General features: G+C 42.8%; 1 protein-coding gene across 1 annotated transcript in view; it reads right to left on the bottom strand.

Moving 5' to 3' along the window:
* Positions 1–12,500, bottom strand: part of LOC110503210 (metabotropic glutamate receptor 5) — a 131,712-nt gene that overhangs the window by 76,217 nt on the left and 42,995 nt on the right. The gene's annotated exons all lie outside the window — the stretch shown is intronic.

Raw genomic sequence — 12,500 nt, forward strand, 5'->3', positions numbered from 1 at the left:
GGGGTGAGACACTTTTTAGAATGAGAGAGTAACAGAGATAAACTCAGCAAAAAAAGAAACGTCCTCTCACTGTCCACTGCGTTTATTTTCAGCAGATTTAACATGTGTAAATATTTGTATGAACATAACAAGATTCAACAACTGGGGGGGTACAAAGGGGGGTGGGGGGTGGGTCAAAAAAAAAAGCAACAGTCAGTATCTGGTGTGGCCACCAGCTGCATTAAGTACGGCAGTGCATCTCCTCCTCATGGACTGCACCAGATTTGCCAGTTCTTCCACCAAGGCACCTGCAAGTTCCCGGACATTTCTGGGGGGAATGGCCCTAGCCCTCACCCTCCGATCCAACAGGTCCCAGACCTGCTCAATGGGATTGAGATCTGGGCTCTTCGCTGGCCATGGCAGAACACTGACATTCCTGTCTTGCAGGAAATCATGCACAGAACGAGCAGCATGGCTGGTGGCATTGTTATGCTGGAGGGTCATGTCAGGATGAGCCTGCAGGAAGGGTACCACATGAGGGAGGATGATGTCTTCCCTGTAACGCACAGCGTTGTCATCGGACAAGCTCAGTCCGATGATGCTGTGACACACCGCCCCAGACCATGACGGACCCTCCACCTCCAAATCGATCCCGTTCCAGAGTACAGGCCTCTGTGTAACCCTCAATACTTCGACAATAAATGCCAATCTGACCATTACCCCTGGTGAGACAAAACCGAGACTCATCAATGAAGGGCACCTTTTGCCAGTCCTGTCTGGTCCAACGACGGTGGGTTTGTGCCCATAGGCAACGTTGTTTCCGGTGATGTCTGGTGAGGACCTGCCATACAACAGGCCTACAAGCCCTCAGTCCAGCCTCTCTCAGCCTATTGCAGACAGTATGAGCACTGATGGAGGGATTGTGCGTTCCTGGTGTAACTCGGGCAGTTGTTGTTGCCATCCTGTACCTGTCCCGCAGGTGTGATATTCAGATGTACCGATACTGTACAGGTGTTGTTACACGGACGATCAGCTGTCCGTCCTGTCTCCTTGCAGCCTGCCTAAGGCACGTTCACGCAGATGAGCAGGGACCCTGGGCATCTTTCTTTTGGTGTTTTTCAGAGTCAGTAGAAGGGCCTCTTTAGTGTCCTAAGTTTTCATAACTGTGACCTTAATTGCCTACTGTCTGTAAGCTGTTAGTGTCTTAACGACGTTCCACAGGTGCATATTCTTTAATCGTTTATGGTTCATTGAACAAGCATGGGAAACAGTGTTTAAACCCTTTGCAATTAAGAGCTGTGAAGTTATTTGGATTTTTACGAATCCTCTTTGAAAGACAGTGTCCTGAAAAAGGGACATTGCTTTTTTTGCTGAGTTTAAAATGACTGACCTTAAGAATGACAGAGGTAATGAATGACAGAGGTAAGGAAGGACAGAGGTAAGGAAGGACAGAGGTAAGGAAGGACAGAGGTAAGGAAGGACAGAGGTAAAGAATGACATAGGTAAGGAAGGACAGAGGTAAGGAAGGACAGAGGTAAAGAATGACATAGGTAAGGAAGGACAGACGTAGGAAATGACAGAGGTAGGGAAAGACAGAGGTAGGGAAAGACAGAGGTAGGGAAAGACAGAGGTAGGGAAAGACAGAGGTAGGAAATGACAGAGGTAGGGAAAGACAGAGGTAGGGAAAGACAGAGGTAAGGAAGGATAGAGGTAGGGAAAGACAGAGGTAGGGAAAGGCAGAGCTAGGGAAAGACAGAGGTAGGGAAGGACAGAGGTAGGGAAAGACAGAGGTAGGGAAGGACAGAGGTAGGAAATGACAGAGGTAGGGAAAGACAGAGGTAGGGAAGGACAGAGGTAGGAAATTACAGAGGTAGGGAAGGACAGAGGTAGGGAAGGACAGAGGTAGGAAATGACAGAGGTAGGGAAGGACAGAGGTAGGGAAGTACAGAGGTAAGAAATGACAGAGGTAGGGAAGGACAGAGGTAGGGAAGGACAGAGGTAGGAAATGACAGAGGTAGGGAAGGACAGAGGTATGGAAAGACAGAGGTATGGAAAGACAGAGGTAAGGAAGGATAGAGGTAGGGAAGGACAGAGGTAGGGAAGGGCAGAGGTAGGGAAAGACAGAGGTATGGAAAGACAGAGGTATGGAAAGACAGAGGTAAGGAAGGATAGAGGTAGGGAAGGACAGAGGTAGGGAAGGACAGAGGTATGGAAAGACAGAGGTATGGAAAGACAGAGGTATGGAAAGACAGAGGTAGGGAAGGACAGAGGTAGGGAAGGACAGAGGTAGGGAAGAGCGAGAGAGAGAGACGAGCGAGAGAGAGAGAGAGTGAGAGAGAGAAGGAGAGCGAGAGAGAGAGAGAGAGAGAGAGCGAGAGAGAGAGACGAGCGAGAGAGAGAGAGAGAGAGAGAGAGAGAGAATACTGCTCCAGACCCGAAGGCGATAGTCTGTTTGAATGTGAAAAGCAAGGTCTCTGCTAAATCAATAGAAAGATAAAACACACGCTGCACTCAGATCAGATCATACAGCGGGAGGGAAGTCCGAACCCCACCGAAGGTTGAACAGAAACTGTTCTACAATAAGATGTATTTAAGAGGGGAAAATATTGATGCATCAGTTGCCCTGGAGGCTATGTGAAGTGAGTTTCCTCTCTAAAATAATACAATTATTCAGTTAAGATAACTCTGTCATGCTTGAATTTAACATATTCATATTGTCTTTTTGGCCGTGTTCAGTCCTGATAGAAAAATTCCAACTGGAGAATTTAGTATCCCAATGAACCCCTAGTCCTCGATGCATTCATGAAGGTCTGAAGGGGAGAACAACTATCACATCTACATCTTAATGAAATCCCAAGGGTTATGGGGAAAAGGCTGTGGTTCTGCATCCGACGGTATTCCGTTTACAGCCCTGGAGCAGGTTGTGTGAGTATTGGCATGTGTTCTATTCCCAAGGGATTAAAAGCCAACCAAAAATAACCATAATAATATTCATTTGCTGCCGTCCTAAAAGCCAGAAGGAAAATGAGCCTCTAGAGGACCGGACAGAAACAACATGGAGATTAAGTCCTTCAACTATTCTCTCAGTACCTCCAGGAGAAACACTATTCTCTCAGTACCTCCAGTAGAAACACTATTCTCTCAGTACCTCAGTAGGAACACTATTCTCTCAGTACCACCAGTAGAAACACTATTCTCTCAGTACCTCCAGTAGAAACACTATTCTCTCAGTACCTCCAGTAGAAACACTATTCTCTCAGTACCTCAGTAGGAACACTATTCTCTCAGTACCACCAGTAGAAACACTATTCTCTCAGTACCTCCAGTAGAAACACTATTCTCTCAGTACCTCAGTAGAAACACTATTCTCTCAGTACCTCCAGTAGAAACACTATTCCCTCTTCACCTCCAGTAGAAACACTATTCTCTCAGTACCTCAAGAGAAACACTATTCTCTCAGTACCTCCAGTAGAAACACTATTCTCTCAGTACCTCAGTAGGAACACTATTCTCTCAGTACCACCAGTAGAAACACTATTCTCTCAGTACCTCCAGTAGAAACACTATTCTCTCAGTACCTCAGTAGAAACACTATTCTCTCAGTACCTCCAGTAGAAACACTATTCCCTCTTCACCTCCAGTAGAAACACTATTCTCTCAGTACCTCAAGAGAAACACTATTCTCTCAGTACCTCCAGTAGAAACACTATTCTCTCAGTACCTCAGTAGAAACACTATTCTCTCAGTACCTCCAGTAGAAACACTATTCTCTCAGTACCTCCAGTACAAACACTATTCCCTCTTCACCTCCAGTAGAAACACTATTCTCTCAGTACCTCCAGTAGAAACACTATTCTCTCTTCACCTCCAGTAGAAACACTATTCTCTCAGTACCTCAGTAGAAACACTATTCTCTCAGTACCTCCAGTAGAAACACTATTCTCTTTTCACCTCCAGTAGAAACACTATTCTCTCAGTACCTCCAGTAGAAACACTATTCTCTCAGTACCTCCAGTAGAAACACTATTCTCTCTTCACCTCCAGTAGAAAAACTATTCTCTCAGTACCTCCAGGAGAAACACTATTCTCTCAGTACCTCCAGTAGAAACACTATTTTCTCTTCAACTCCAGTAGAAACACTATTCTCTCTTCACCTCCAGTAGAAACACTATTCTCTCAGTACCTCCAGTAGAAACACTATTCTCTCCTCACCTCCAGTAGAAACACTATTCTCTCAGTACCTCCAGTAGAAACACTATTTTCTCTTCACCTCCAGTAGAAACACTATTCTCTCTTCACCTCCAGTAGAAACACTATTCTCTCAGTACCTCCAGTAGAAACACTATTCTCTCTTCACCTCCAGTAGAAACACTATTCTCTCAGTACCTCCAGTAGAAACACTATTCTCTCAGTACCTCAGTAGAAACACTATTCTCTCAGTACCTCCAGTAGAAACACTATTCTCTCAGTACCTCCAGTAGAAACACTATTCTCTCAGTACCTCAGTAGAAACACTATTCTCTCAGTACCTCCAGTAGAAACACTATTCTCTCTTCACCTCCAGTAGAAACACTATTCTCTCAGTACCTCCAGTAGAAACACTATTCTCTCTTCACCTCCAGTAGAAACACTATTCTCTCAGTACCTCCAGTAGAAACACTATTCTCTCTTCACCTCCAGTAGAAACACTATTCTCTCAGTACCTCAGTAGGAACACTATTCTCTCAGTACCTCAGTAGAAACACTATTCTCTCTTCACCTCCAGTAGAAACACTATTCTCTCTTCACCTCCAGTAGAAACACTATTCTCTCAGTACCTCCAGGAGAAACACTATTCTCTCTTCACCTCCAGTAGAAACACTATTCTCTCTTCACCTCCAGTAGAAACACTATTGTCTCTTCACCTCCAGTAGAAACACTATTCCCTCTTCACCTCCAGTAGAAACACTATTCTCTCAGTACCTCCAGGAGAAACACTATTCTCTTTTCAACTCCAGTAGAAACACTATTCTCTCAGTACCTCAGTAGAAACACTATTCTCTCAGTACCTCCAGTAGAAACACTATTCTCTCAGTACCTCCAGTAGAAACACTATTCTCTCTTCACCTCCAGTAGAAACACTATTCTCTCTTCACCTCCAGTAGAAACACTATTCTCTCTTCACCTCCAGTAGAAAGACTATTCTCTCAGTACCTCCAGTAGAAACACTATTCTCTCAGTACCTCAGTAGAAACACTATTCTCTCAGTACCTCCAGTAGAAACACTATTCTCTCAGTACCTCCAGTAGAAACACTATTCTCTCAGTACCTCAGTAGAAACACTATTCTCTCAGTACCTCCAGTAGAAACACTATTCTCTCTTCACCTCCAGTAGAAACACTATTCTCTCAGTACCTCCAGTAGAAACACTATTCTCTCTTCACCTCCAGTAGAAACACTATTCTCTCAGTACCTCCAGTAGAAACACTATTCTCTCTTCACCTCCAGTAGAAACACTATTCTCTCAGTACCTCAGTAGGAACACTATTCTCTCAGTACCTCAGTAGAAACACTATTCTCTCTTCACCTCCAGTAGAAACACTATTCTCTCTTCACCTCCAGTAGAAACACTATTCTCTCAGTACCTCCAGGAGAAACACTATTCTCTCTTCACCTCCAGTAGAAACACTATTCTCTCTTCACCTCCAGTAGAAACACTATTGTCTCTTCACCTCCAGTAGAAACACTATTCCCTCTTCACCTCCGGTAGAAACACTATTCTCTCAGTACCTCCAGGAGAAACACTATTCTCTTTTCAACTCCAGTAGAAACACTATTCTCTCAGTACCTCAGTAGAAACACTATTCTCTCAGTACCTCCAGTAGAAACACTATTCTCTCAGTACCTCCAGTAGAAACACTATTCTCTCTTCACCTCCAGTAGAAACACTATTCTCTCTTCACCTCCAGTAGAAACACTATTCTCTCTTCACCTCCAGTAGAAAGACTATTCTCTCAGTACCTCCAGTAGAAACACTATTCTCTCAGTACCTCCAGTAGAAACACTATTCTCTCAGTACCTCCAGGAGAAACACTATTCTCTTTTCACCTCCAGTAGAAACACTATTCTCTCAGTACCTCAGTAGAAACACTATTCTCTCAGTACCTCCAGTAGAAACACTATTCTCTCAGTACCTCAGTAGGAACACTATTCTCTCAGTACCTCAGTAGAAACACTATTCTCTCAATACCTCCAGTAGAAACACTATTCTCTCAGTACCTCCAGTAGAAACACTATTCTCTCTTCACCTCCAGTAGAAACACTATTCTCTCTTCACCTCCAGTAGAAACACTATTCTCTCTTCACCTCCAGTAGAAACACTATTCTCTCAGTACCTCCAGTAGAAACACTATTCTCTCTTCACCTCCAGTAGAAACACTATTCTCTCTTCACCTCCAGTAGAAACACTATTCTCTCAGTACCTCCAGTAGAAACACTATTCTCTCAGTACCTCAGTAGAAACACTATTCTCTCTTCACCTCCAGTAGAAACACTATTCTCTCTTCACCTCCAGTAGAAACACTATTCCCTCTTCACCTCCAGTAGAAACACTATTCTCTCAGTACCTCCAGGAGAAACACTATTCTCTCTTCACCTCCAGTAGAAACACTATTCTCTCTTCACCTCCAGTAGAAACACTATTGTCTCTTCACCTCCAGTAGAAACACTATTCCCTCTTCACCTCCAGTAGAAACACTATTCTCTCAGTACCTCCAGGAGAAACACTATTCTCTTTTCAACTCCAGTAGAAACACTATTCTCTCAGTACCTCAGTAGAAACACTATTCTCTCAGTACCTCCAGTAGAAACACTATTCTCTCTTCACCTCCAGTAGAAACACTATTCTCTCAGTACCTCCAGTAGAAACACTATTCTCTCTTCACCTCCAGTAGAAACACTATTCTCTCAGTACCTCCAGTAGAAACACTATTCTCTCTTCACCTCCAGTAGAAACACTATTCTCTCAGTACCTCCAGTAGAAACACTATTCTCTCTTCACCTCCAGTAGAAACACTATTCTCTCAGTACCTCAGTAGGAACACTATTCTCTCAGTACCTCAGTAGAAACACTATTCTCTCTTCACCTCCAGTAGAAACACTATTCTCTCTTCACCTCCAGTAGAAACACTATTCTCTCAGTACCTCCAGGAGAAACACTATTCTCTCTTCACCTCCAGTAGAAACACTATTCTCTCTTCACCTCCAGTAGAAACACTATTGTCTCTTCACCTCCAGTAGAAACACTATTCCCTCTTCACCTCCAGTAGAAACACTATTCTCTCAGTACCTCCAGGAGAAACACTATTCTCTTTTCAACTCCAGTAGAAACACTATTCTCTCAGTACCTCAGTAGAAACACTATTCTCTCAGTACCTCCAGTAGAAACACTATTCTCTCAGTACCTCCAGTAGAAACACTATTCTCTCTTCACCTCCAGTAGAAACACTATTCTCTCTTCACCTCCAGTAGAAACACTATTCTCTCTTCACCTCCAGTAGAAAGACTATTCTCTCAGTACCTCCAGTAGAAACACTATTCTCTCAGTACCTCAGTAGAAACACTATCCTCTCTTCACCTCCAGTAGAAACACTATTCTCTCAGTACCTCCAGTAGAAACACTATTCTCTCAGTACCTCAGTAGAAACACTATTCTCTCAGTACCTCCAGTAGAAACACTATTCTCTCTTCACCTCCAGTAGAAACACTATTCTCTCAGTACCTCCAGTAGAAACACTATTCTCTCTTCACCTCCAGTAGAAACACTATTCTCTCAGTACCTCCAGTAGAAACACTATTCTCTCTTCACCTCCAGTAGAAACACTATTCTCTCAGTACCTCAGTAGGAACACTATTCTCTCAGTACCTCAGTAGAAACACTATTCTCTCTTCACCTCCAGTAGAAACACTATTCTCTCTTCACCTCCAGTAGAAACACTATTCTCTCTTCACCTCCAGGAGAAACACTATTCTCTCTTCACCTCCAGTAGAAACACTATTCTCTCTTCACCTCCAGTAGAAACACTATTGTCTCTTCACCTCCAGTAGAAACACTATTCCCTCTTCACCTCCGGTAGAAACACTATTCTCTCAGTACCTCCAGGAGAAACACTATTCTCTTTTCAACTCCAGTAGAAACACTATTCTCTCAGTACCTCAGTAGAAACACTATTCTCTCAGTACCTCCAGTAGAAACACTATTCTCTCAGTACCTCCAGTAGAAACACTATTCTCTCTTCACCTCCAGTAGAAACACTATTCTCTCTTCACCTCCAGTAGAAACACTATTCTCTCTTCACCTCCAGTAGAAAGACTATTCTCTCAGTACCTCCAGTAGAAACACTATTCTCTCAGTACCTCCAGTAGAAACACTATTCTCTCAGTACCTCCAGGAGAAACACTATTCTCTTTTCACCTCCAGTAGAAACACTATTCTCTCAGTACCTCAGTAGAAACACTATTCTCTCAGTACCTCCAGTAGAAACACTATTCTCTCAGTACCTCAGTAGGAACACTATTCTCTCAGTACCTCAGTAGAAACACTATTCTCTCAATACCTCCAGTAGAAACACTATTCTCTCAGTACCTCCAGTAGAAACACTATTCTCTCTTCACCTCCAGTAGAAACACTATTCTCTCTTCACCTCCAGTAGAAACACTATTCTCTCTTCACCTCCAGTAGAAACACTATTCTCTCAGTACCTCCAGTAGAAACACTATTCTCTCTTCACCTCCAGTAGAAACACTATTCACTCTTCACCTCCAGTAGAAACACTATTCTCTCAGTACCTCCAGTAGAAACACTATTCTCTCAGTACCTCAGTAGAAACACTATTCTCTCTTCACCTCCAGTAGAAACACTATTCTCTCTTCACCTCCAGTAGAAACACTATTCCCTCTTCACCTCCAGTAGAAACACTATTCTCTCAGTACCTCCAGGAGAAACACTATTCTCTCTTCACCTCCAGTAGAAACACTATTCTCTCTTCACCTCCAGTAGAAACACTATTGTCTCTTCACCTCCAGTAGAAACACTATTCCCTCTTCACCTCCAGTAGAAACACTATTCTCTCAGTACCTCCAGGAGAAACACTATTCTCTTTTCAACTCCAGTAGAAACACTATTCTCTCAGTACCTCAGTAGAAACACTATTCTCTCAGTACCTCCAGTAGAAACACTATTCTCTCAGTACCTCCAGTAGAAACACTATTCTCTCTTCACCTCCAGTAGAAACACTATTCTCTCTTCACCTCCAGTAGAAACACTATTCTCTCTTCACCTCCAGTAGAAAGACTATTCTCTCAGTACCTCCAGTAGAAACACTATTCTCTCAGTACCTCCAGTAGAAACACTATTCTCTCAGTACCTCCAGGAGAAACACTATTCTCTTTTCACCTCCAGTAGAAACACTATTCTCTCAGTACCTCAGTAGAAACACTATTCTCTCAGTACCTCCAGTAGAAACACTATTCTCTCAGTACCTCAGTAGGAACACTATTCTCTCAGTACCTCAGTAGAAACACTATTCTCTCAGTACCTCCAGTAGAAACACTATTCTCTCAGTACCTCAGTAGAAACACTATTCTCTCAGTACCTCCAGTAGAAACACTATTCTCTCAGTACCTCCAGTAGAAACACTATTCTCTCTTCACCTCCAGTAGAAACACTATTCTCTCAGTACCTCCAGTAGAAACACTATTCTCTCTTCACCTCCAGTAGAAACACTATTCTCTCAGTACCTCCAGTAGAAACACTATTCTCTCAGTACCTCAGTAGAAACACTATTCTCTCAGTACCTCCAGTAGAAACACTATTCTCTCAGTACCTCAGTAGAAACACTATTCTCTCTTCACCTCCAGTAGAAACACTATTCTCTCAGTACCTCCAGTAGAAACACTATTCCCTCTTCACCTCCAGTAGAAACACTATTCTCTCAGTACCTCCAGGAGAAACACTATTCTCTCTTCACCTCCAGTAGAAACACTATTCTCTCTTCACCTCCAGTAGAAACACTATACTCTCTTCACCTTCAGTAGGAACACTATTGTCTCTTCACCTCCAGTAGAAACACTATTCCCTCTTCACCTCCAGTAGAAACACTATTCTCTCAGTACCTCCAGGAGAAACACTATTCTCTTTTCAACTCCAGTAGAAACACTATTCTCTCAGTACCTCAGTAGAAACACTATTCTCTCAGTACCTCCAGTAGAAACACTATTCTCTCAGTACCTCCAGTAGAAACACTATTCTCTCTTCACCTCCAGTAGAAACACTATTCTCTCTTCACCTCCAGTAGAAACACTATTCTCTTTTCACCTCCAGTAGAAAGACTATTCTCTCAGTACCTCCAGTAGAAACACTATTCTCTCAGTACCTCCAGTAGAAACACTATTCTCTCAGTACCTCCAGGAGAAACACTATTCTCTTTTCACCTCCAGTAGAAACACTATTCTCTCAGTACCTCAGTAGAAACACTATTCTCTCAGTACCTCCAGTAGAAACACTATTCTCTCAGTACCTCAGTAGGAACACTATTCTCTCAGTACCTCAGTAGAAACACTATTCTCTCTTCACCTCCAGTAGAAACACTATTCTCTCAGTACCTCCAGTAGAAATACTATTCTCTCAGTACCTCAGTAGAAACACTATTCTCTCAGTACCTCCAGTAGAAACACTATTCTCTCAGCACCTCCAGTAGAAACACTATTCTCTCAGTACCTCCAGTAGAAACACTATTCCCTCTTAACCTCCAGTAGAAACACTATTCTCTCAGTACCTCCAGTAGAAACACTATTCTCTCTTCACCTCCAGTAGAAACACTATTCCCTCTTCACCTCCAGTAGAAACACTATTCTCTCAGTATCTCCAGTAGAAACACTATTCTCTCTTCACCTCCAGTAGAAACACTATTCTCTCTTCACCTCCAGTAGAAACACTATTCTCTCAGTACCTCCAGTAGAAACACGATTCTCTCTTCACCTCCAGTAGAAACCCTATTCTCTCTTCACCTCCAGTAGAAACACTATTCTCTCAGTACCTCCAGTAGAAACACTATTCTCTCAGTACCTCCAGTAGGAACACTATTCTCTCTTCACCTGCAGTAGAAACACTATTCTCTCAGTACCTCCAGTAGAAACACTATTCTCTCTTCACCTCCAGTAGAAACACTATTCTCTCTTCACCTCCAGTAGAAACACTATTCCCTCTTCACCTCCAGTAGAAACACTATTCTCTCAGTACCTCCAGTAGAAACACTATTCTCTTTTCACCTCCAGTAGAAACACTATTCTCTCAGTACCTCAGTAGAAACACTATTCTCTCAGTACCTCCAGTAGAAACACTATTCTCTTTTCACCTCCAGTAGAAACACTATTCTCTCAGTACCTCAGTAGAAACACTATTCTCTCAGTACCTCCAGTAGAAACACTATTCTCTCACTACCTCAGTAGAAACACTATGCTCTCAGTACCTCAGTAGCAACACTATTCTCTCAGTACCTCCAGTAGAAACACTATTCTCTTTTCACCTCCAGTAGAAACACTATTCTCTCAGTACCTCAGTAGAAACACTATTCTCTCAGTACCTCAGTAGAAACACTATTCTCTCTTCACCTCCAGTAGAAACACTAGACTCTCTTCAACTTCAGTAGGAACACTATTCTCTCTTCACCTCCAGTAGAAACACTATTCTCTCAGTACCTCCAGTAGAAACACTATTCTCTCTTCACCTCCAGTAGAAACACTATTCTCTCAGTACCTCCAGTAGAAACACTATTCTCTCTTCACCTCCAGTAGAAACACTATTCTCTCAGTACCTCCAGTGGAAACACTATTCTCTCAGTACCTCCAGTAGAAACACTATTCTCTTTTCACCTCCAGTAGAAACACTATTCTCTCAGTACCTCAGTAGAAACACTATTCTCTCAGTACCTCCAGTAGAAACACTATTCTCTTAGTACCTCCAGTAGAAACACTATTCTCTTTTCACCTCCAGTAGAAACACTATTCTCTCAGTACCTCCAGTAGAAACACTATTCTCTCAGTACCTCCAGTAGAAACACTATTCTCTCAGTACCTCCAGTAGAAACACTATTCTCTTTTCACCTCCAGTAGAAACACTATTCTCTCAGTACCTCCAGTAGAAACACTATTCTCTCAGTACCTCCAGTAGAAAAACTATTCTCTCAGTACCTCCAGTAGAAACACTATTCCCTCTTCACCTCCAGTAGAAACACTATTCTCTCAGTACCTCCAGTAGAAACACTATTCTCTCTTCACCTCCAGTAGAAACACTATACTCTCTTCACCTTCAGTAGGAACACTATTCTCTCTTCACCTCCAGTAGAAACACTATTCTCTCAGTACCTCCAGTAGAAACACTATTCTCTCTTCACCTCCAGTAGAAACACTATTCTCTCAGTACCTCCAGTAGAAACACTATTCTCTCAGTACCTCCAGTAGGAACACTATTCTCTCTTCACCTC

This window comes from Oncorhynchus mykiss, chromosome 24, assembly GCF_013265735.2.
Source record: "Oncorhynchus mykiss isolate Arlee chromosome 24, USDA_OmykA_1.1, whole genome shotgun sequence".
Classification (NCBI taxonomy): Eukaryota; Metazoa; Chordata; class Actinopteri; order Salmoniformes; family Salmonidae; genus Oncorhynchus; species Oncorhynchus mykiss.